This window comes from Haemorhous mexicanus, chromosome 1 (genome assembly GCF_027477595.1).
Source record: "Haemorhous mexicanus isolate bHaeMex1 chromosome 1, bHaeMex1.pri, whole genome shotgun sequence".
In the NCBI taxonomy this organism is placed as follows: Eukaryota; Metazoa; Chordata; class Aves; order Passeriformes; family Fringillidae; genus Haemorhous; species Haemorhous mexicanus.
Window position 1 is genome coordinate 92,011,785 of NC_082341.1, and position 20,492 is coordinate 92,032,276.

Genomic DNA, 20,492 nt, shown 5'->3' on the forward strand with positions numbered 1-20,492 from the left:
AGAAGTACCTGGTGGATAATATTCGGTAGCTGAATTCTGGTTTTTGTGTTGAATAATCCTCCTGAATTCTGACTTTACCTTATCCATGTGTTCCTTCTGTCTGGAAACACAGCCAGAATGGCTTTCAGAATGTGGCACAGAAGTTGAAAACTGAAGAGCTTAATTTTTTATTTAGGAATGAACACTAGCATTAATTAGTTAGGCCTTGAATAAAATAACAGGTTTTGTGAGCTTATCATGCAGCTGGGCACATCTAAACTCTCCTATCCTAAGTGTTTTGGAGCAGCTTTATTTATTTATCGAGCAGAAGTGAGAATCAGGAAGATCACATCTTTTCTTTGTGTTATACTGCCTGCAGTGTTTATAGCATCCCATGCATAAAGACAGATATGCATACAAAAGTAGGGATAACATGAAAAGGATTACAGAAGAGCTAGCTAAACTATTTGATTTTTGTATGTACAGGCACATGACAAGACATGACTTTAGCACAATGAATCTATTTCTTAAAATCCTATGCACCATATTCACTAGAAATTCAAATAAAGTATTGCCTTTGCCTTCAAATAGAAGAGGGATTGGCATATTTAGATTTTATGTTTCTAAGTTCTCTTCAGGAAAACAAAGCATCAAACAGAGCTGGAGTGCAATTTTTTCTGAGTAGGAGGACAGTGCTGCTCAGAGACAGAAGACAAATTATTATGTGTCTGGTTTCTGCAAATCCTTGCTTCACGGGAATTGTAAAAGCCAAGTGCTGAGGAAGACATGCAAGGGTTAATATAATTTCCATTCCAGCGAGTTTTGCTTGCCATTATTTTCTTTTTCTTTTCTCCCTTTTAACTGATTCATAGCATAAAATCTTCCTGGACACCTAATTATCAAGCCAGCTCACAGTCACAGCTGTCTGCTTGGAGAACCCATTAGATGCAGCAGTTGAAGCCTCCATAATTCCCCAAACTTCCCGGTTGTGAATATTAAGAAAAGATTTTTACATGTCATATGCAATTCGGAGGTGGTGTGAATGGCGTTGGAAATGACGAGCTCTGAATGCTTGTCCATCACTCCATTCACTGGTTACAGGTGGTCTCATTTTCCACTTTCAGATATCGGCTAGCTATGACAGCAGGCACTTAATTTGCATGTTCGACAGACAACAAACGGCCCTGTGCATGTCAAAATAGGTGGTGATGCGTGACAGTTCCTACACAATACTGTCTCCTCTTTGCTTGACCTTCGACCTCCCTGCATGTCTTCTTTCACAATCAGAAAAAAATGCACTTTTCGGCTTTGGAATAAATTTGATACCAAATTGATTATTTTCCTTTCTTCTTTTTATTCTTCTTTTTCCTCCTCCTCCACTTTTCAAGTATGTATGCATCCAGGCTTTCATCTTAACGGCTACAAAACTCTGCCAGAAAAGTCTCATAAAATTTAAAAATACGCAAGCAGTCAGAACAGGAAGCGCCTTGTTAAAATTCATTGTAGTTAAATTGCTTGAAAGTTCTTTGTAAATGCAAATGTAACCTTTAAAAGAGACCTTAAGTTGGGTTAATATTTGTTAAAAATAAGATTTTTAAAAAAAATCACAAAAAGTGTTTTATATTCATTTTTCCCCAGGCTGTATATCCATCTTTATATGTGTAAGTTGAGTAGTTTAGTATGCACTTCATCAAAACATTCCTCCAGTGTTTTTATGGCTGCTGTGACTTGTGCTACTGCTAAGTAACAAGAATTAGTCTTCTCGCATCATTAGAAGCACACTCAGAGTTTTATTTAAGCTGAAATGCTGAGAAGTGATTAAAGTGCAAAACTGAATGATGGCAGCACTGTGCACTTCATTGTGTTATTCAGTGTTTGGTTCCTGGAAGTTGCAGCTTTTTGGGTGTAATCCCTCCTGGTTAAATCATATTAAAAGGAAAACTAAGATGAGGTGGATTCAAGCACGGCTCATCATTACAGAGTTCACCCAAGCACCTGAATTTTAATTCCAAAGATACATGTTCCCCCTTGTCTAACCAAGAATGACCATAATCCTCTCACAGATCTTATCTGAGATGCAGCTCTTGTTTTAATTAAGAATTAAAGCATGACAGCAGATAATCACACCTCTGGGGTGTTACAAGACTTGAGATGTGGTTGTGTACCCAATACCCAAGGGTGTGATTATTCTGTGATAACCCCACCCCTAATGAGTCTTCCTGTCCAGGCCTCAGTAATGGGCAAAGCACTGTTGCTGTTGGCTTCAAACATCAGGCTGGAGCAGCAGTGCACAGTGGGCTGATCATAGGTGATAATGGACTAGTGTGTCTTTCCTGATGCTTTGAAATGTCTCACCTTTAGAAGAGAGTCTTCTCATGGTGAGACATTTGTAGGCATTCCTTCCCCCACCAGATTAAAATCTCTTTCATGAAGCAGCACCTGGTGAATTTTGATGGATATGGAAATTCAGTGTTAATTTGAGATATGAGATGGTTGCTCTGATGTGTAGCTGAAGTGCTTACAGCATTACCCTAGCGAGATTGTTCTGTCTTTCTTGTTGTTCCATAACAGCTTTGCTGTCAGTTTGGATGGTAGCTGAAGCCACCAGACCAGCTAATGCTCCTCAGGAGCATTGAAATACTTGAACATAGTCTATTGGTTAAGAGCTTAGGCCATAAATACAATCTACATGTGAGAAATTAGTTACAGGATAGAGCAGGGCAATTCTTTCACGAAAATGTATTTCTATGAGTAGTGTTAACTATGACATTGACAGGTGGGCTCAGAACCATGTTTTAGGTATTGACTCCCTTAAACCCTGGGTGGGAAATGAGGGAACCAGTGCTGAGACATGAGGCAGTTCCAGCTTTTAGCTCCAAATGGTTCTGTGACAAAGCTGCATCACAGCACCTGCTCTGTGTGGTTCAGTTGGCAAACACTGATTTCCTTTCAATGGGAAGGTTTGTCAGGAAGATAAAAATGAAAGGGAAGGAAGGATGGCCATGTTTCCTGTCAGTCAGATTGTCTGCTGATAGCTCAGGAAGGCATTTTAGTCTTTACCTTTAGTCTTTACCTCTATCCACTGGCATCATAAGAGACACCAACTGAGGAAACAACTGTTTTGCTTAGAGGGAAACAGTTGTTCAAGCTGGGCTGCTCTTCGATGACATTACCTAGTTGACTGAACTGCCAGCTCTGCTCTAGTCCAGGAAGAGACTTATTTCTGAGGTTAGATCTTAGACTTTAATTTCTAATGACCATTGAGGTTGCAGCAGTTTATGATGGGGGAAGTTTTGGGAAGGAATGGGGTCTGAGTCACCTGGAGTAGCTTGTTCTGGCCACTGTAAAAATAGAAAGGCTTGAATTACCATAGGGTCACTTTCAAATCTTTTATAATTTTTTTTTTTTCATATGTCAAAGCATTGCTAAACTGTAAGAAGATTGATCTGATAATGGATTTCTCAACAGTCATATCATAGGTGCCAATATCAGCTTAACAGGCTGTCCAAGAGCAGCTGATGCACAGGATATTGTAGACTGAGGTGGAGCTGAAGCATCTGCCCAGGTGGACATAAGCCAGGAGTCTAGTTTCTCATGGGACTTGCAAAGTGCGGCTCAGGGCTCTGTTAATGGATCCCCAGCTTCTGCATCTGACTTCTTGTGTCCACTCTGCTCAGAGCACAAGCAAAGGAGGGAGACAAGCACATGTTGTGCAGTAGTCTATTTAAAGTGGATAGATTAGAGAATTATATTTTTTGAGAGGGTAAGGTATATTCAGAGAAATCAGGAAGGGGAGAGGGGTGCAGCCAGCTTTGAAACCATGAAAGATACTTGATTTTTCTCCCCTCTCTCCTCCCATCCTATAGTGTAACCTAGCAAAGTTGAACTATGTGCAGCATTAGTGATGAAATAAAACCGAGAGGAATGTGCAACAGTTCATGCTCTCTCAGTTGTGTTTCCTTATGTGTTTGTTTTTGGCAGGAATCCTGGCATGCTCTGGATGGATACTCAGCTTTCCCATTAGAAATTCACACCTCTATTTGTAAGAATTGGTAATGAAAAATTGGAGCATAAGTGAATCCCAAAAAAGAGAGGAATTGCTTTTCCAGAAATTGCTTCCGACTTGGTTTGATGACTAACTTACTTGTTTATGAAATTGTATTTTTTCCTTGATTTTTTGTGAAAAAATAGGCCCAACACTCATCTGTCCAACCCTTACTTGGGTGACCGTTGCTTGGAGATCTGCCTTTATATATAATTTCCTAGCTTGTCATTTCTCATCCTTGCTTGGGAATATCTCACTCAGTAATGAAGGCACAGTTTTTGTAGGATTTTAGTATTGGAGTATTGGAGCTGGTGAGTTGTGCAAATGTTTCTGCATGTCTGAGGCTGTAAGGTAAATAATTTTTTAAACTATGGGTAACTCAGACCTCATAATTTTAAATGGAGGGAGAACTGAGAATATAAACTTACTGTTAACTCAGTTACTAGAAAGTGATATAGTAAAGCAATAGGAACCAAGAGTAGTTTATTTTCTCAGATCTCAGGAGGGTAGATATAAGGCTTGAAAGTTATCGGTAATCTTTCTGTTGCAAAAAAACACCTTTGTAGCAATGTTGCATTAGTTACCACCTAGTGCACTGAAATACAACATTTAGTAGCATTCCATTGCCCCTGAATATATTTGTATGTGATTGATTTTCATTGTGCAGTTTTCATGCTCATTAAAAGAGGGTAAATTTTATGGTCTGCTTACTACAAATCTTCTTTTTTTTTTTTTTTTTTTTCCTAATATAACTTCTCTGGCTAAATAAAGAGGAAAAGAAAACAGCGTGACAATTGTTCTTGTATCCATGGGTGACATAGTTCCATCTACCTGTCTTCGTCCTTTCAAGGATAAATTTCAATTAATGATTGATTGCCAAAAGGTCATTAAAATGTCTTTTGCTGTAAGTTTTTCATATCTCTTTTTTATTTCTTTTTAATTGTAATTGAATACTAAATTTAAATTAACAAATAGGAAATTTACAGTCTGCTTGCATCCTAAATACAGTGCAGATTCTTCAATATGGAAGAGGACAAAAACAAGAGAGGCAACAACCATAACATCCTGAAAGAAATCAATGCAAGGCTTTGTTTTCATTCTGTTTTGTGAGAGCTGGCATAATACAAGTGCAACACAGATGCATCTCATTTGAGGTTAGATTTTATGTTTCCCTTTCAGAGATCTGGAGTAGGCATTGTCCGCTGATCAGTGTCTACCTCATTGGAGCATTTTATAGATCTTGAAAAGCTTTTCATCAGTGAGAACAATCTCAAAAATTTCAACTTGCCTAAAGCTTATTTCTGTATCAAAAGGAAAGATTGGGTTTTTTTAGTTGCTCTAGCATAGTTGAGGTTTGTTCTCACTTGTTAAGATGATAAGATCATCTGCCCTTGTCTTTATTTGTATCTATGGTGTGAATGAAGGAAGTACTTCTGTTCCTCTTTCTTCTCTTCTCTTCTCTTCTCTTCTCTTCTCTTCTCTTCTCTTCTCTTCTCTTCTCTTCTCTTCTCTTCTCTTCTCTTCTCTTCTCTTCTCTTCTCTTCTCTTCTCTTCTCTTCTCTTCTCTTCTCTTCTCTTCTCTTCTCTTCTCTTCTCTTCTCTTCTCTTCTCTTCTCTTCTCTTCTCTTCTCTTCTCTTCTCTTCTCTTCTCTTCTCTTCTCTTCTCTTCTCTTCTCTTCTCTTCTCTTCTCTTCTCTTCTCTTCTCAAAGAATTTGACATAGAAGCCCTAGAGCATCATGCTCAGGATACCAAATCTACTGTGCAACAGCCTTGGGAAACTGAGTAAGATCCAGAATTTGAGTAATAAAATTAAACCATGCATAGGTGGGACTTATCTAACACACTTTAGATTCCTGTGTCAACTTAAAGTTCATTAAGCTCCTTCTGTAATCAGGAGATAGAGTGTGATTTGTTTCAGGAAAGGATCAAAGAGACCTGGGGGAAATCTACCACTGTCATGTGAGAGAGTGTAGAACACTGTCTCCGACTAGATGACAAACATTCAGATGAAAGTTAGGTCAGACAAGCTCTCTTGCACATATTTATTTTCAGCGTACACAGCTAGTACTCCTTGGTAACAGGAAAATCCTGAACAGAATATGTGATAGGTGGAATCACATGTGATCATGGAATCACAGTAATTTGTTGGCTTAGGTTGGAGATTCACATGCAGGCCATGGGAGATGCAATCACAAAATGGTTAGTAAAGAGCAAGCAGATGATTGTAAGTTGCATTGTTAAAATACATCTTCTAGGGTTGTTATGATGTGAGAAAGACTAACGATGTCTTGATTATAATTTCCAGTCTACATAGAGACAAAGAATTTTACCCTTTTCAGATATGCTGCTTCATGAACAGAAAAAGTGTTACAGGTTGCTCTTTCCAGCTTGACTCTGTTCTGTCTGAAACTTGGTGCCCAACTAACTAAATTAGCATATGCACTTATAAGAGCCTTTCACCAGGGCGATGGTTCATATGCATGAACAATGAAGTCAGCTGCCAGTGCACTTCAGTGGAGCATTTCTGAACCTGCATGTAAAAAGCACTTTGAGTTTCACCTGTGGCCTTGTCATTTTGGGATTTCTCTTTGTTTGCCTGCTTTTTCAAGTAGGGTCTCCCTCCTAATTTTGACAGTACATTTAGATTACCGCAGCTCTAGAGCTAACTTAAACTTAAGTGAAGATATTCTGCTTTTCCTTTGTTTACTGTTTCTTGACTGTTGATGTTTCAGCTGTCAGCATACACATAGCATGAATATATTTTTGCTTTCAAAGTTTTGAAAAGGAGATAGAAACCTACTTCTGGTTTAATTTATTTTTTTTTTTTTAAAGTGTGATATGGGATGACAAGTAGACCATGTAAAAGTCAATCTGTGGTCAGCCACATCTAAAACTGAAAACTTTATGGCTCTACTTTGTAGGTGGCCATGATAATCCTACTGAAATAAACTTTAATTGCTCTGTATTACTAGTAGAGACTATGCTATTGCTATTTCTATACTACTAGTGATTGTATTAATTATATGAATATAGTAACTCCACCCCCCACGTTTGGTAACCTGTTTGATAAACATTTCAGGAAGATTGTGAACATGTGCAAAAAATTTAGAACAGGTCTCTTTCTCATATTTAGTGCTCTAAACTGTACAACTGTAAATCAGTTTTAATTTTGACGTTACTATCTTGCCTGATACATTTCGTTGTGGGGTGTCATTCAGTGAGTGTAATGGGTCTTTAATTTAAACTTATCAATTCTATCTAAAATGAGAAAGTGGTGTTTATTCTAATTATTTCCTGAATTCCTAAAATTTAAAGTAGAAGATGTGTACACTTTTCCCATTGTTTCAGTGAAATAAAATGGAGAAATGGTGGCATTTTAATTTTTTTCTTTGCTTGTTTGTTTCTCTTTGTTTTACGGTTTGTTTTGGAGACATCTTTTTGCACATTTATGAACCACTTGGAATAAATTAAAGCCTGTTTTCTTACTGACTTTAGTAGAGCAAAACCTAATTTCATATGTTTTACTTCACGTTTTCAGTTTAGCCCAGAATCAGTGAGAGCAATCATGAGCAGTCAAAATTCTTTATCCTCTGGCTTCTAAAAGAGAGCAACACAAGAGGAGAATTTTCCAAAATGAACAGGTTTATGTAAACTCTACATCCTTATTTGCAAACCTGATCAGATAGAGAAAAGGTACTGATGAGATTTTTTTCCAGAGGTCATTCCTAACCACTTCCTTCAATGTCAGATTCAGACAGAAATCCAGCCTTTCAGAGTTAATTTTTAGCTTAGTGTTTTCAGGTAATCACCAAACGTTTTGACTTCAAGCTCACCTGTGGTATAGTTTGTCATAGCTGTGTCCTGATTTTAGAGGAGAGTTTTTGTCATTAGTCCCAAGATGCTGAAAATTGGTGAGCCCTGATTTCCACTTTGCCACCTCAAAGACTGTTGAAGTCAATTCTCCTTTTCACAGGTGGTGTTATATGATTAACTTCTTTATATCAAGACATGGAACCTTACCTTTGGGAAAGTATTTTTTTTTCTGCTCACCATTCTACATTGATGTAAATTTTAATATGATTTCGAAGTTCCCTCCTTTCCTTACATCAGCCAAGTTGCGATTTTCCATTTTTCCATGATATGTCAGACCATATATATATGACCCAGGGCAGAATTTGAGCATCTGAGATAGGATCCATACACAAACTGTCTGTGGCACCGTGTCACCTCAGATTTAGATTTCCTCTGCTACGTGTCCACTTCTGTTCAGAGTGGAGTTCTTGACATTACCAGTAAACTCTTACTGGCACACATGGGGCCTAAACTAGAGTCCAGAATCTCTGAGGTGACCATATGGCTGATGAAAAAATAATTTACTATTTAGTGATCTTGGTCATGTAGCAAACAACTGTAGGAAATCTGAGATTGAAAAAATAATCAAAATAATTGTTTAAGAGTCAAACAAATATCAGAGGAGAAAAAAATCCTGCAACTCTCCCCTAGAACTTTTAGTATGATTTCTTGCAGTTCTCTTGAGCAGTGAAACTGAATCACTGACAATTAATAGTTCTTTCATACCTGTTTCCACTTGCTTCTGCAATTTCAGGATTAATTTTAACCCCCAGAGGCTATTGTGAAACAAAATTATTTTTAGTTGTATTTAGTTTTAAAAAGTATAAATTATTTCTGAGGGGAAAATTGAAATCTCTTTATATAAAATAAAATGGAGCTCTTAAAGCATCAGATATTTCCTGCTGCTGATAGATAACTCGTGTATCATGTTTGAAGCAGAAAGAAACAGTTTTCTTGATTCTCGGTTTTATTTATTTGTTTCTTTTTCATTTTCATATGAAGTGCTGCTTCTCCTATAAGAAACTTGCTGTCTTGTCTTATGGAATGAATGCAGTAATTGTCTGTCATTGTATCTCTCTTCACCCCTGCCTCTAGCCTCCTTTCTCCAAAGCTAAAGTATGTGCTTTTATTGGAAAATATCAATTGCAAATTCTGATATTAAAGTAATAAAGATAATTGTCTAATTTCCACTGAAAGTATTAATAAAATATCCAGAAGCTCAAAGTAGGGTTACAGTTTTCAGGGCATTTTTAATAATTAATGGCTTAGTGATAACACAGACAGTAGTGTTGCAGACATCTCCATGATCTCAGCTTATAAAAGTGTTTTCTGTAGCAATCCTGAAGCATTGTTATGTTCAACTGTGGGACAGACAGCCAAAATTTTTATTACATACCAAACATAGAAAAAGAAAGATGAATGAAAAATTTAAAGACATCATAAAATTGGTCCAGACACAATTCTGGCCAATTATATTTTGTTGTGTTCAACAGGAAAAAAAAACCAAAACAAAACAGATGGTAAGCTGTTAAATTACTCAAAATATCATAAACATTAGTAGGTTACAGGTGCTATGCTTCATACATATTATAAGATAACTTTGTAACTGTGCTTTTGTTTGTTTGTTTTAATTTGTGCTTTGTGCTTCTAACTTTTTCAGACCAAGCTGGGCCTTTTGTGCCTCTTATAAGCAAAATTCTGACTGAGAATTCATTTTTGGGGAAATTTTGATTTAGATACAGATGAAAAGGTAGATCACTTGATCACTTCCTTGAAATTAAAATACCAAAAACACCAGATAGGAGAAAACACAACTGCTTTTGTTTTGCTACAACACAAATTGAAAAAGTATCTTTGAAATAAAAGAATTCACATCTGGAGAAAAGAGATGGGCCAGATAAAACCCCAAACCATTTCAATAATAAGATTTTGGTGAAAAGAATAATGAAAACCTTTGTTTTATCCTTTTCTTTACTGTCCTTACCATCTGCAGCTTTTTCAAAGTCTTAGTCTAGGTCTTATATGTCAGACTGAGATTGTGCTGATCTCAATTAAAAGAATAAATTTAAGCAAGACCATAAACTTAGCTAATTGCAGTCGTTACATTACTGTTAGTCTATAAAAATATTGTAAGGACAGACTTTTTGTTCAGTGCTAACTTTCATAAGCATTCATTGTACCTACAAAATAAACAAAATGGAAGAAATTTGAAGTGCATGCACTTAAAGCTATGAACTTATTCCGGAATGTTTTTTACTAAATCAGTAATATAAATGGTGGCATTATTTTTTACATATATTTGAAATTAATTCAGTTCTTCTGTTACTCAGATTATAATATTTGAACTGAGTTTTCTATATTATATTATGCATTAAAATAATTCTTAATTTGATTTTGACTGGAAGCTAAGCAGTTATAAGTTTTTGAAAATCTCAATTAAAGAATGAAACTCAAAATTAGCATTTTGGACCTCAAAGCAGCTAGATGAACATGCTCCTAAGTATGTGTGTAAAAATAAATTGAAAGAGTCTGTTGTAAAACCATGCAAAAATATCACTTAACAGCTAGAATAATTTCATTTGAGATCAGTAAAAATATTAGGAATTGCCTATTAAATCAGTCTGCACTTGGAAATATATGTAAACTTCAACTATAATGTTTTCTACTATTACAGGGCAATACAGTGATGTTCTTAAACCCATAGTGCATGAAGTAGTGGGAGTAAGTGTAGAATTGAGCCCACACTGGGGTCTCTTCAGCAATACTCTTGTCCAGTAACTGGGGAGATAGGTTGAAGGGGTTTTTTCCTAGAAAAAATTCCCATTTTTCAGTTAAGTAGAGCATCACCCGCAGAGTGGGTCAGTGTGAAATGCCAGGGTGGGGTGGAGAGGAGTTCAAGTAGTAAGAGTGTTGTGAAAACAAGAAATTACCAAATATTTGCAGCCTTTGCTCCAGCAGGTACTTCCAGACACCTGGTGGGAGGGCTGATTTGTCTTGTTCACTCCTGGAGTGAAAGGAGGCCAAGTAAGTTCTGGAGGCCAAATAGTTCTCAGCAATTTACATGGCAACTCCCTGTCTTACATGAAAATAACTTCAAGCTTACTTTCTGTTTCTGTGTCATGTTGTTACCTGCATTTTGATTATAGTGTACCATGACACGGCTGAAATCTGAATTATCAAAAGGTACAATACTTCAAGGCTTTGCTCTTTCCAATCCCTTTTTGTCAAGCAATCTGTATCATCTTTCTCATCTTCTGAACCACTCCCTTGCTGGAGCTAGTTACCTGCTGCTGTTTCCTGATTGTAGTTGTGGTTTTCACTACCATTTGTTGGATATGTCAAAACTACATAAACTTAATTTGTTTATGCAGCTCACCTCTTTATATGCCCTTTCATAAACTCGGTTAAACAAACATAATTTCAGCCTTTTGATTTCTTATCTTGTCTAATCCTAAATACTTTGTCTTCCTTCATATAAATTTGGAAAAGGAAACTCCATGTTTCAGTGGAGATTTCTTTCATTCTTAGTCTTGAATATTCCACTGCTTTGCTGCTGCTGTTATTCACTATGATTTTTTTTTTTTTAATTTCATTGTAGGTTGTTACATGACCACCCTGTTCTTTTCTCCTATTTGTAGTTCTTTGTGCACAAATATTGTGTTCTGAGATAGCACTACCATTTAGAAACTTGCTTTTCCCATTATGCTGCTCTTTCTGCACTTGAAACTCTGCAGTGCTGCACCCTTAAGAATGGATTGCTTGTCTTGTTTGCCCAGGCTCAGTGGTATGCTTTTAGCAGAGAGCATGCAATAATATATAAGAAAAGCATTTATTTCCCATATCTTGTATCGGACTGGCAGGTAGCAAATGTGTACACAGTGTACATAGTCTCTCCAATCTGCTCCAATCTGCTATTCCCTATTCCCTGAAAATTATCTGAATGGGTTACATTTGTACCAAATGAAAGCTGAAGTTAATACTTAAAGGATGGTTTAGAGAAACAGAGGAAAAAGGTTCTTTTAAAGTTCTGGTGATTGTCACTTAATTGGCAGTATTTGGCTAGATGCACTTTGTGATTCTCACTTGTGGCTGCCAAACATACAAAGCTGGTTTTGCACCAATTCACATGATTTCAGCACAAAGGGTTTATCCAACAAGACTGGTTTGTTTTGCACTTAATCTTCAAACTGTGAACATGGAATTTCCTGTGTGAGGGGATGAGATCTGTGGTCCCTAGAACAAGGCTGCCCTGATATGAACTGAAGCCTCCCTGAGTACCTCAGCAATTTGCATCTGTAACTCTTTTACTATGTCTGCACAAAACTTTACTTCCATCAGTATATGGTTGCTACCAAAGAAAAGGAAAGTAGAGGTACTTCAGATGCCTCCTTGGCATTGCTAATGAAAAAACACTTGGCTATGGCTTCTTCCTCCCAGTTGACTCAAAGGCTGTCAGCACTGCTTGTCAGCATTGCAGGAACAGTGGCTGTGTTTCAGCTTTGGCAGGTGTGTTGTTGTGTCATAGTGTCGGGCCAAACCGTCTCTCCCGCTCCTCTGACCCTGTTGTGATTGCGGTTTGCCAGTCCTTGACACAGCCATGTGCACAGCCAGGCTCTCTGGGTAGGCAGGGCTGATGGATGATTTTGGCTTGGCTGCACTTTAGCAAAGCTGTAGGGAAGAGGTGCATGCAGCAGACTGTTGCTGTAGCTTTGTAATTTCTTTCACTGCCTCTCAGCTTCAGGACTGACTCTTACATGCCAGCAGCGGCTGAGAGCACTACTTCATAATTTTGCTTCAGAGCATTTTGTTCTGTTTTGTTTTGTTTCATTTTGTGAGATGCATCTAGGCAACATTTAACAAAAGGACCCCAAACTTAATGACTTGTTACTTATAAATGTTTCTTATAATATCTTATCTATTCAATACAGAAAGATTTTTGTTTAAATGCAGAAGGATTTTTGTTTGAGGGATGAGGTGCATATTTTTCTGCTTATTTGCATTGAATCAGAGTAGTGAAGAATTTTGGTCTGATAATATTTTTGTGCTCTAGTGTCTGATATGGAAAAAGTATCAGGGGATCAGGCAGCTGTTTTCAGATGTCCTGCAGCACAAAATCTTGACTTATCCATTCTTCACCTTTGTTGCTAATTAAGATGTTGCTGAAGAAATTCAAGAGAAATAACTCTCTTTAATAATTTATATTCCCAGTTGGCCATTCTAAATGAAAAATTTCTTTATATACATTGGATTTGCAGAAAGGAGCAATGAAATAGTGGGTGTGCCATCTGAAACAAATGTGGAAAATCAAGAGAAGTATATAAAGGAAAAAAGGCTAGGTAAAACTTACTTTTCCAAGAGAAAAGAATCTTAAAAAGAAGGAGAGGTAGATGAGAAACTGTAAAATGTTGTATTGTAAAATGAGAATTTGTGACAACTAGCCCAGCCACCATTGTTTCTGCAGATAAGAAGAATTTCAGAGGGTTGCTCTGTAGATTGGTTAGGAAGCTAGCATAATAACTAGCTTTTTAAATTTTTTTTTTCTCAAAAATATGGGGTTTTTTTAGATTCCATCAGGACAGAAATGTAAGTATAGTGCCAAATGTAGCAGGCATGTTTCAGGGAAAAATAAACAGTGCAAGGATATGTTTCTAATGATTATAATTTTAGGAAGAAAAATTAACTTAAATATTTGTCGTTGACAGCTAAAATATTGTTGTCTACTTCCTACCCAGTTGTGCTGAAAATGAATACAAAGAGATGAAATGCTATCATAAAACTATAAAATGGGAAAATCTCCCTCCCCTCTCCCCCTTCTACCCCCCACTCCATTTCAAAGGGAACACTATGTTACCATGAATCAAAGCTGGTATAAGGAAATTATGGTGGAAGATGAAGTCTTCAGAGTTCATTTGCTTGAAAATAACGAGTGCCTCCTCGTTGATCTGACTTTTTATATTGATGTTTCACAATGAGTCATGTTTTACACTTTGGTAGTTGTGGCTCTGCACAAGAAAATTATTTGATCCTCATTTGCCATTAATTAACAGTTGTGTGTATATTCCTTGAAAATATATTTTTGTATTAATGTATTTTTTATGTCTTTCCATTCTTTGATATTGTGTAGAATGTCAGTCTTCATTTTATTTAGCCTTAGTAGTTGCTTAGTGATGGAATTTTACTTTTTAAAGCCTCTTGTAAGAGTGGATTACTTTGCCACAATTTTTAATGCCTTTCCTTAAATGTTTACTCTTCTAAAAATAATTTGGAAGCAACTCCAGTTATGTTCCTAGAAAATGGTTAGAATGTGGTACTAATTAAATATATTTATTTCTTTGTGTTCATTACAGGCTTATATGTGTGTATAAAAGGTATGCTTGTTAAAGTTTGGCTGCTTTCATTTGTAGGCCTGAAGAAGGGTTTGTGTGCTTGAAAACCAGTCTGCTTTTTCAATTCATCAGGCAATGTAAAAAAATATGCTGAAACACAGCTTGTGGTGATGGTATCTTTTACTGCAAATGATACAAATGTGGTGAAAACTACAGAGTAATGTATTTAAAAGCAAAGCAATGAAGCAAAACTACTGAATATAGTTCCAGCTTGTTTTCATAGTGGGCAACAGTGAGAATAGTGAAGAAGTCAGAATGATGTAAACATAAAATATCAGCAATTGCTTCTGTTATAGAGCCAAACATTAAGGGATTTTCCTTACTAAGTTCATGATAAAGTTTGAGACTTTTAAACTTTACCCTTTTTTATAAAGAATGGCTTCCTGAACTATCCGTACATGGCATTTTCTACATGCATTAGCCACTGAATTAACATCTTTTAATCAAGACAGACAACAAGAATAACTAGTGAGTTCTCTTTGGATGTAAGTTCTCACTCTTCCTTATCAAATGTGTTTTCCTGATCAATTCCTGTTAACATGATGTGTGTGTATATATATATATGTCTTATGATACCAAATTTTCATCAGGTAGATTCACATGTGTAAAAAGGACATAACAAGTGAATCAGAAATAACATACATCAACAAATGAAGTGATTCAGAAGTGTTCTTGAGAACAAAGTACTCAGAACTTTTAAAGTCTCAAGGCAAGTGATTTTGCTTGGCTCTGTATGGACAACTTCCCAGTCTCAAGGTTTCTCAGGGGTTCAAAGGGACAAAAAAATGTCCATAATCTCTCAAAGAAAGATGTAGATTCCACCTTGAAAATATACACAGTGAGTTATAGATGTTACAGAAAACCAGATTTTCTACAGCTTCTAGTGTACAGAAATCTGGATTTTATTTTTCAATGAACTGGACCCTTAGCTAGTAAAGAAAAGCAGTTTAAAATGTACTTTGGCTGCTTTAGTATGCTCAAAATGTACACTTATTGCCATATCATATCAAACACATTTGTAGCCTCTTTCACGCTAAACTTTTCTTAATGTGCTTTACAGAAACAGATCAACATATTAAAGGGACACTGTCAAGGCTGTTAGTCCTAAAAATTGACCTACTTTGACACTGGTCCCATACTGAAGCTCTTACTTCTGAGGTTTGTTCTATGTCCTTCTTCCTGGATAACTGTTCTACACAAAGGCTAGACATAAAAACATACATTCAAATAAATTTTGTTTCAAAAAAGGGAATTTTAGAAAATATGATGTCTTGGGAAGATTCTAATTTTATGATCTTTAGCAGTGTTTTTTATAAGGTGCAGGTGTAATTGCTGTCAATGTCAAGAGGAGATCCCAGTGCTAATATAATGTGTGACTCGGAGGGCTGAATGTTTATGTCTTGGCAGGTTGATAGATACAGAAGTGACCAAGACCTATTGAAGTGCTGCGTGGAGTAAGAAGTCCATTCAGCCCAAAAGTTTGTTCTGGCTCCTCAAACTTAATAGCCATCTTCCAAAAGATGGCTTGCATTTTCCTGGAGCAGGTATTTCCTGCTTTCCCACAGATTAGGTACTATATTAAAATGAGTTATTAATTAACCATTTAAAGTTTTGGTAATGCCAGGAGCTAAGCTGTATTGGTTCAGTAAAGCTGTAATGCAACTCATTGCATGCCAGGCTGGTAAAATAACATCACAGACTACTGAATTTATTGCCATTACTACCTTGATAAAATTCATACTTTTCTCTAGTGATTTATATTCTTGGGAAACATTAATTGAAAAAACCCCATAACTTTGATACAAATTTCTGTAAAGAAATTCTGTAAGTGGGGTGGTACCCCAGCAGTTCTGAGGTACACATGAATACCTAGCTCATGCTGATTGCTAATTGTCAGTTATTTCATAATGATAGGCATTCTGATGTACAGAGCAGGGATACTTTTAAATACAACATGTACCGATCCAAGATGTGGACATGCATTTCAATATCCAAAATTCATATTTCTGTTCTGGGGAATTCAGTTACAAAAATCCAATTCTGAGTACATGCCTGCACATGACTGACATCTCATCCCCTCTCTCTTTGTACTGGCTAGTAACATTAAGAAAAAAAATAACTCAAAACTGATGTTTTCATGACAACAGACCTGTTGTTTTTACAGGGAAGCTGACATTTGTAAAGTCTTGTGCCAAATTCCATGCCAAGTCCCACATTTCCCAGGAGGTGTGATCTGGCAGGGGTTTTGCTGGATCTATACCAAAAAGAGAATTTAACATCCTCTTACAAATAATTTGCAAGCCAATGCTGCTGGGAAGCAGGCGAGCAGTACATGTTCATCTGCATTAACTGATTTAATGTATTTGATAGAGAAACATTTTATTCCATTTTCAGTCATGCTGCTTCTCTGTCACACCTGTGTAGCTTACAGAAAGACTCACGCTTTGTTTCAAAAATCAAGTTCAAAGAAATAGAACAGCATTGCTATTTATTGTGCTACTGTATTTCTTCAGTGGTTCAATATCTAATAATGCTTCATGGTACTAATATTTGGGGATTTGGCTGTCATCAGAAATGAAGTTCTTACTTTAACAGAGATAGCATATTGAGAAGGTTATAGACTTGCACTTCATTTTGTAATGTCAGAAAAATTTGCTATGTTTGATTTTTTTCCTTTGCTCTCTTCTTTGGGGAATTAATTTCTACAACAAATGGACATTACTGTTGGATTTCAGAACTGATTCTGTGCAGTTTTCATGGACGCCTCTGGCTAGCTGAAGGCTGCCATCATATGACTGATGCTACCGGGCACGCTACTTGGTTGGTCTTAACTCCCATTTTCCCCCTTCCCCTCAGGAAAATTCACCGAATTTGTATCCCTCCTGGCTAACCCCGTAGCTGTCTTAATAACCTGAAGCCTGTCCCCAGGCTACCTGTCTTGGTGCTTTCTCATCCTCTGTCTTGCAAACCCAAAAGTAGTTAATGTGACTTCAGCAGAGGGTCAGGATTACCCGCTGTCGGCTCTCTTCAGTGTTTCTGAGCTGCCTTTGGTCCTAGCAGAGGCCTCTAGCAAAAGATGTGCCTGCTCTTTGCATGCTACTTCTGACAGTTCTTCTGTGTCCACCTGGAGTGTTGCTTATCACAGGGAAAGGAGAACATGATCAATACAGGGTTCAGATACAGTTACAGACCAAATATTTAATGCAAACCCAGCACTTCACTTAGTTTATCTCAGCATGAATAGAGTTGTGTGGCTGTTTATGGCACAAATGAGCATCAATGTTTTATTTAGCTCTTGTTACCACTTCTTTGTAAACCCTGGTGTATAGTCTCCATAATTTTCAGCACTTTATAATAAACTCATGTCTGAACAATTGTTTGAAACTCAAATAACTGAAGGGCAATTTTTGGAGATCTGTTTTCAGTTCTTTCCATTTATTATCTTTAATTTTTGTAATTCTGTATAAGTACTATAGCTCTTATTATTTCTGTCTATACTCTGATTTCTCCTCCTTTTTTCAAGATTTTTAAGAAAAAGGCTTCCTCCACATATCTGTAAATTATTTTGTAACCCCAATACTCTTCATATGAACTTTTAGGTATGTCTCATTTGTATTATATTTCTTAAGAAACCTCATGTCTGCAGTTTAACTTGTTTTTAATTATCCTTTCAGACTATTTTGTTCTACAGCGATTGCAAAAGTTAATAATTATATAAAACATTATATCAAAGAAATCTGTAGTAGGGCAGAAGAGAGCAGGCTGTTTGAGTTCAAGCTTTGGTTTCTGGGTTTTGGGAAAATCATTGCTGCCATCAGCCCCAGAACTGTATGATCACTTAGGACCCTGTCACACCAACCTCAGCTACTAGTTCTCAAACTGATCTCTACTGGGGAACTACAAGGTGCTTCACAAGGCAAGGTATTTGCTCGTAGATTATTAAAAAAAAAACAAACAAAAAAAACCCACCTTAAAACCAGGGAATAGTTAAGGTTGAAGGGAACTTTTTGGAAATTGCCTGGTGTAGCATCCTGCTCAGGGTGTATATAACTTCAATGTTAGGTCATGTTACTTCTCCTGTTCTTCATATTTCTTGATTATATACAGTTTATATGTATATTGTTTTACATATATATGTATTGTTCATCATACAGGTCTATTCCAGAAAGACTAAGAATGCAACCACGCATTTCTAATGTACATGCATCCATTGACACACCTTTCAAACTGTGGTGCATGAATCTATAAAATATAATTTATTATAATGTAAATAAATTATTGGTTTACTCAGACTGTGAAAAATGATTACAATAATCCTGGATGTTACTGCTTTAACTAAGACTTTTCAGCTTATTTAGGCAATTTCCCTGCTCATTTCATGGCCTGAGGTCGATGTCCTTTACCTCAACAGGTTTACAAAATGTAGGGAACTGCATTTAATTACTTGTTTGTTATTTTTTCCTAATGCTTTCTGAGATTCATTAGTTAGTAATGATATTTCCCTTATACTCTGTTTACTAATTTCTTATTTTAACTTTTTTTCAGTTCCAGATTGACCTCTGCCTTACTGCTAGAACCTGTTACTTGTAAAATGAGAATACAAGTGTCCTAGGGTGACGTTAGGATTCTGTTATCCCCATTCGTGTGTGTAATTTATGCTGGATATTATGTTCTGTGCCTTTAAGACTGGCTCTGCAGAGTGAAAGTTTTGTTTTGGGCCTCTTATCAGCCACTTGGTGGGACATACAGATAGTACAGTACATAGTGCTGCTTTTTGCCCTGCTTTTTGCTATGCTCTTGCTTCTGCTTTGCTTTTGCTTGCTCTTGCTTCTTTCCTCTGCTCATTAGTTAATTTAGCTAAACAGTCCAAATTCCTTCCTGGACTGTTTCCCCTTTCCTGTTTGGACCTGCTGATCCTGCTCCAGACTGGGGCCTGGGAAGCACCGAGAGAGAGTTTGCACCTTGTGGCTGCAGCAGCTGCCCCGGCGCCGGAGGGACTGAAAACAGAGCAACCACTCCAGGAGAGACTTTCTGAATTTGTCACCTTTTTTCAGAGTGGTGAAAGAGTGGTGTCATCCAGTATTGTTCATTTTGTGTGCTGGGGGGTGCTGTGCTTGTCAAATAAACAGGTTCTTTCCACTTCTCTCCGAGGAATTCTTCCTGAACCGGTTGGGGGGAGGGGCCGTGTGGGTTTGTTTTCTGGAGAAGCCCTTTTTGGGGATTCTGTCCCAAATTTGCCCTAAACTAAGACAACAAGATATCTTATTTGTCTCTGTTATTTTTGGCTTATGGATCTTCCTCTGCTTTTTTGTCTTAAGGTAAACACTTTGCTGACTTAGTTTCATTTCTCTATCATATTTAATTATTCACTTGTCTCAGTTTTAATGCCCTTTTTACAGATAGACTGAAATTTGTGTTCTCCTGAAGTGGTCAGGGTGTGGTGTCTCCGCCAAAAACATATTTGGGAGGATTCCTAGGAAAAGATAAATATTCTCAGGAGTAGGAGAGAAAGAAATGGCAATATATTTGCAGTGATGAGGTGTGCTTCTTCTCCTCATGTACTTCCAGCAGAGAGAATTTCTGTTGATGTTCCAGTAGAAAGAGAAAGTGTTGTTCCAAGCATGCCATTCAAAGACAGATGTTTCTCCTTCAGTAAAAGGGGTCTGGTGGCCCTCTGTGACAGCTATGATATAAAAATGCTATTTACTTGATTTTTAATGAAAGCATCAAGTACTTATTTTGCATCCACTCAACAAGAAGAGCTGTCGTACTTTTTCTGTCCTGTATATTCACAAGGAAATACAACTGCATTGTTCTGAGGCCTGACTCTGCACTTTTGCCTAATCAGAGCAATTTTCCTGCTTGTCATGCATAACATTACTACAGCTTCAAGCAATTAATTGGATAGTTCTGTACTAAGATATCCACAAACTGAAGACTTGTGGAGCATAATAGATGAGCTGTCTGCATCAGAACTGCAGCCCTAAAGATGACAACCTGCAACGTCCAGCAAAATTTCTTTCTTGAGTGGCAGTCCTTATTGCTGACATATATTTGATGTATGCTAAGCATATCCATTGCATGTCAGTTTACAGACCTTTAATTCTGCAGACTTTTCAAATTTGTTTTGAAATTCTCAGTACGAGTTTTAGGATAAAGCCTCCTAGACTGAGATCCTGCACAGCTGTGCTTGAGGATTACAACCTCATTATAAACCTCATTTTGTAAA

At 37.0% G+C, this 20,492-nt stretch overlaps 1 long non-coding RNA gene across 1 annotated transcript in view; it reads left to right on the forward strand.

Annotated features, from left to right (window-relative positions):
- LOC132330367 (uncharacterized) overlaps nucleotides 1-19,402 on the forward strand; it is a 39,254-nt gene extending 19,852 nt beyond the window's left edge. The window contains exon 3 of the long non-coding RNA XR_009487299.1: nucleotides 18,809-19,402. This is a non-coding gene — a long non-coding RNA (uncharacterized LOC132330367). The remainder of the gene's footprint in view (nucleotides 1-18,808) is intronic.
- Nucleotides 19,403-20,492: the final 1,090 nt, after the last annotated feature.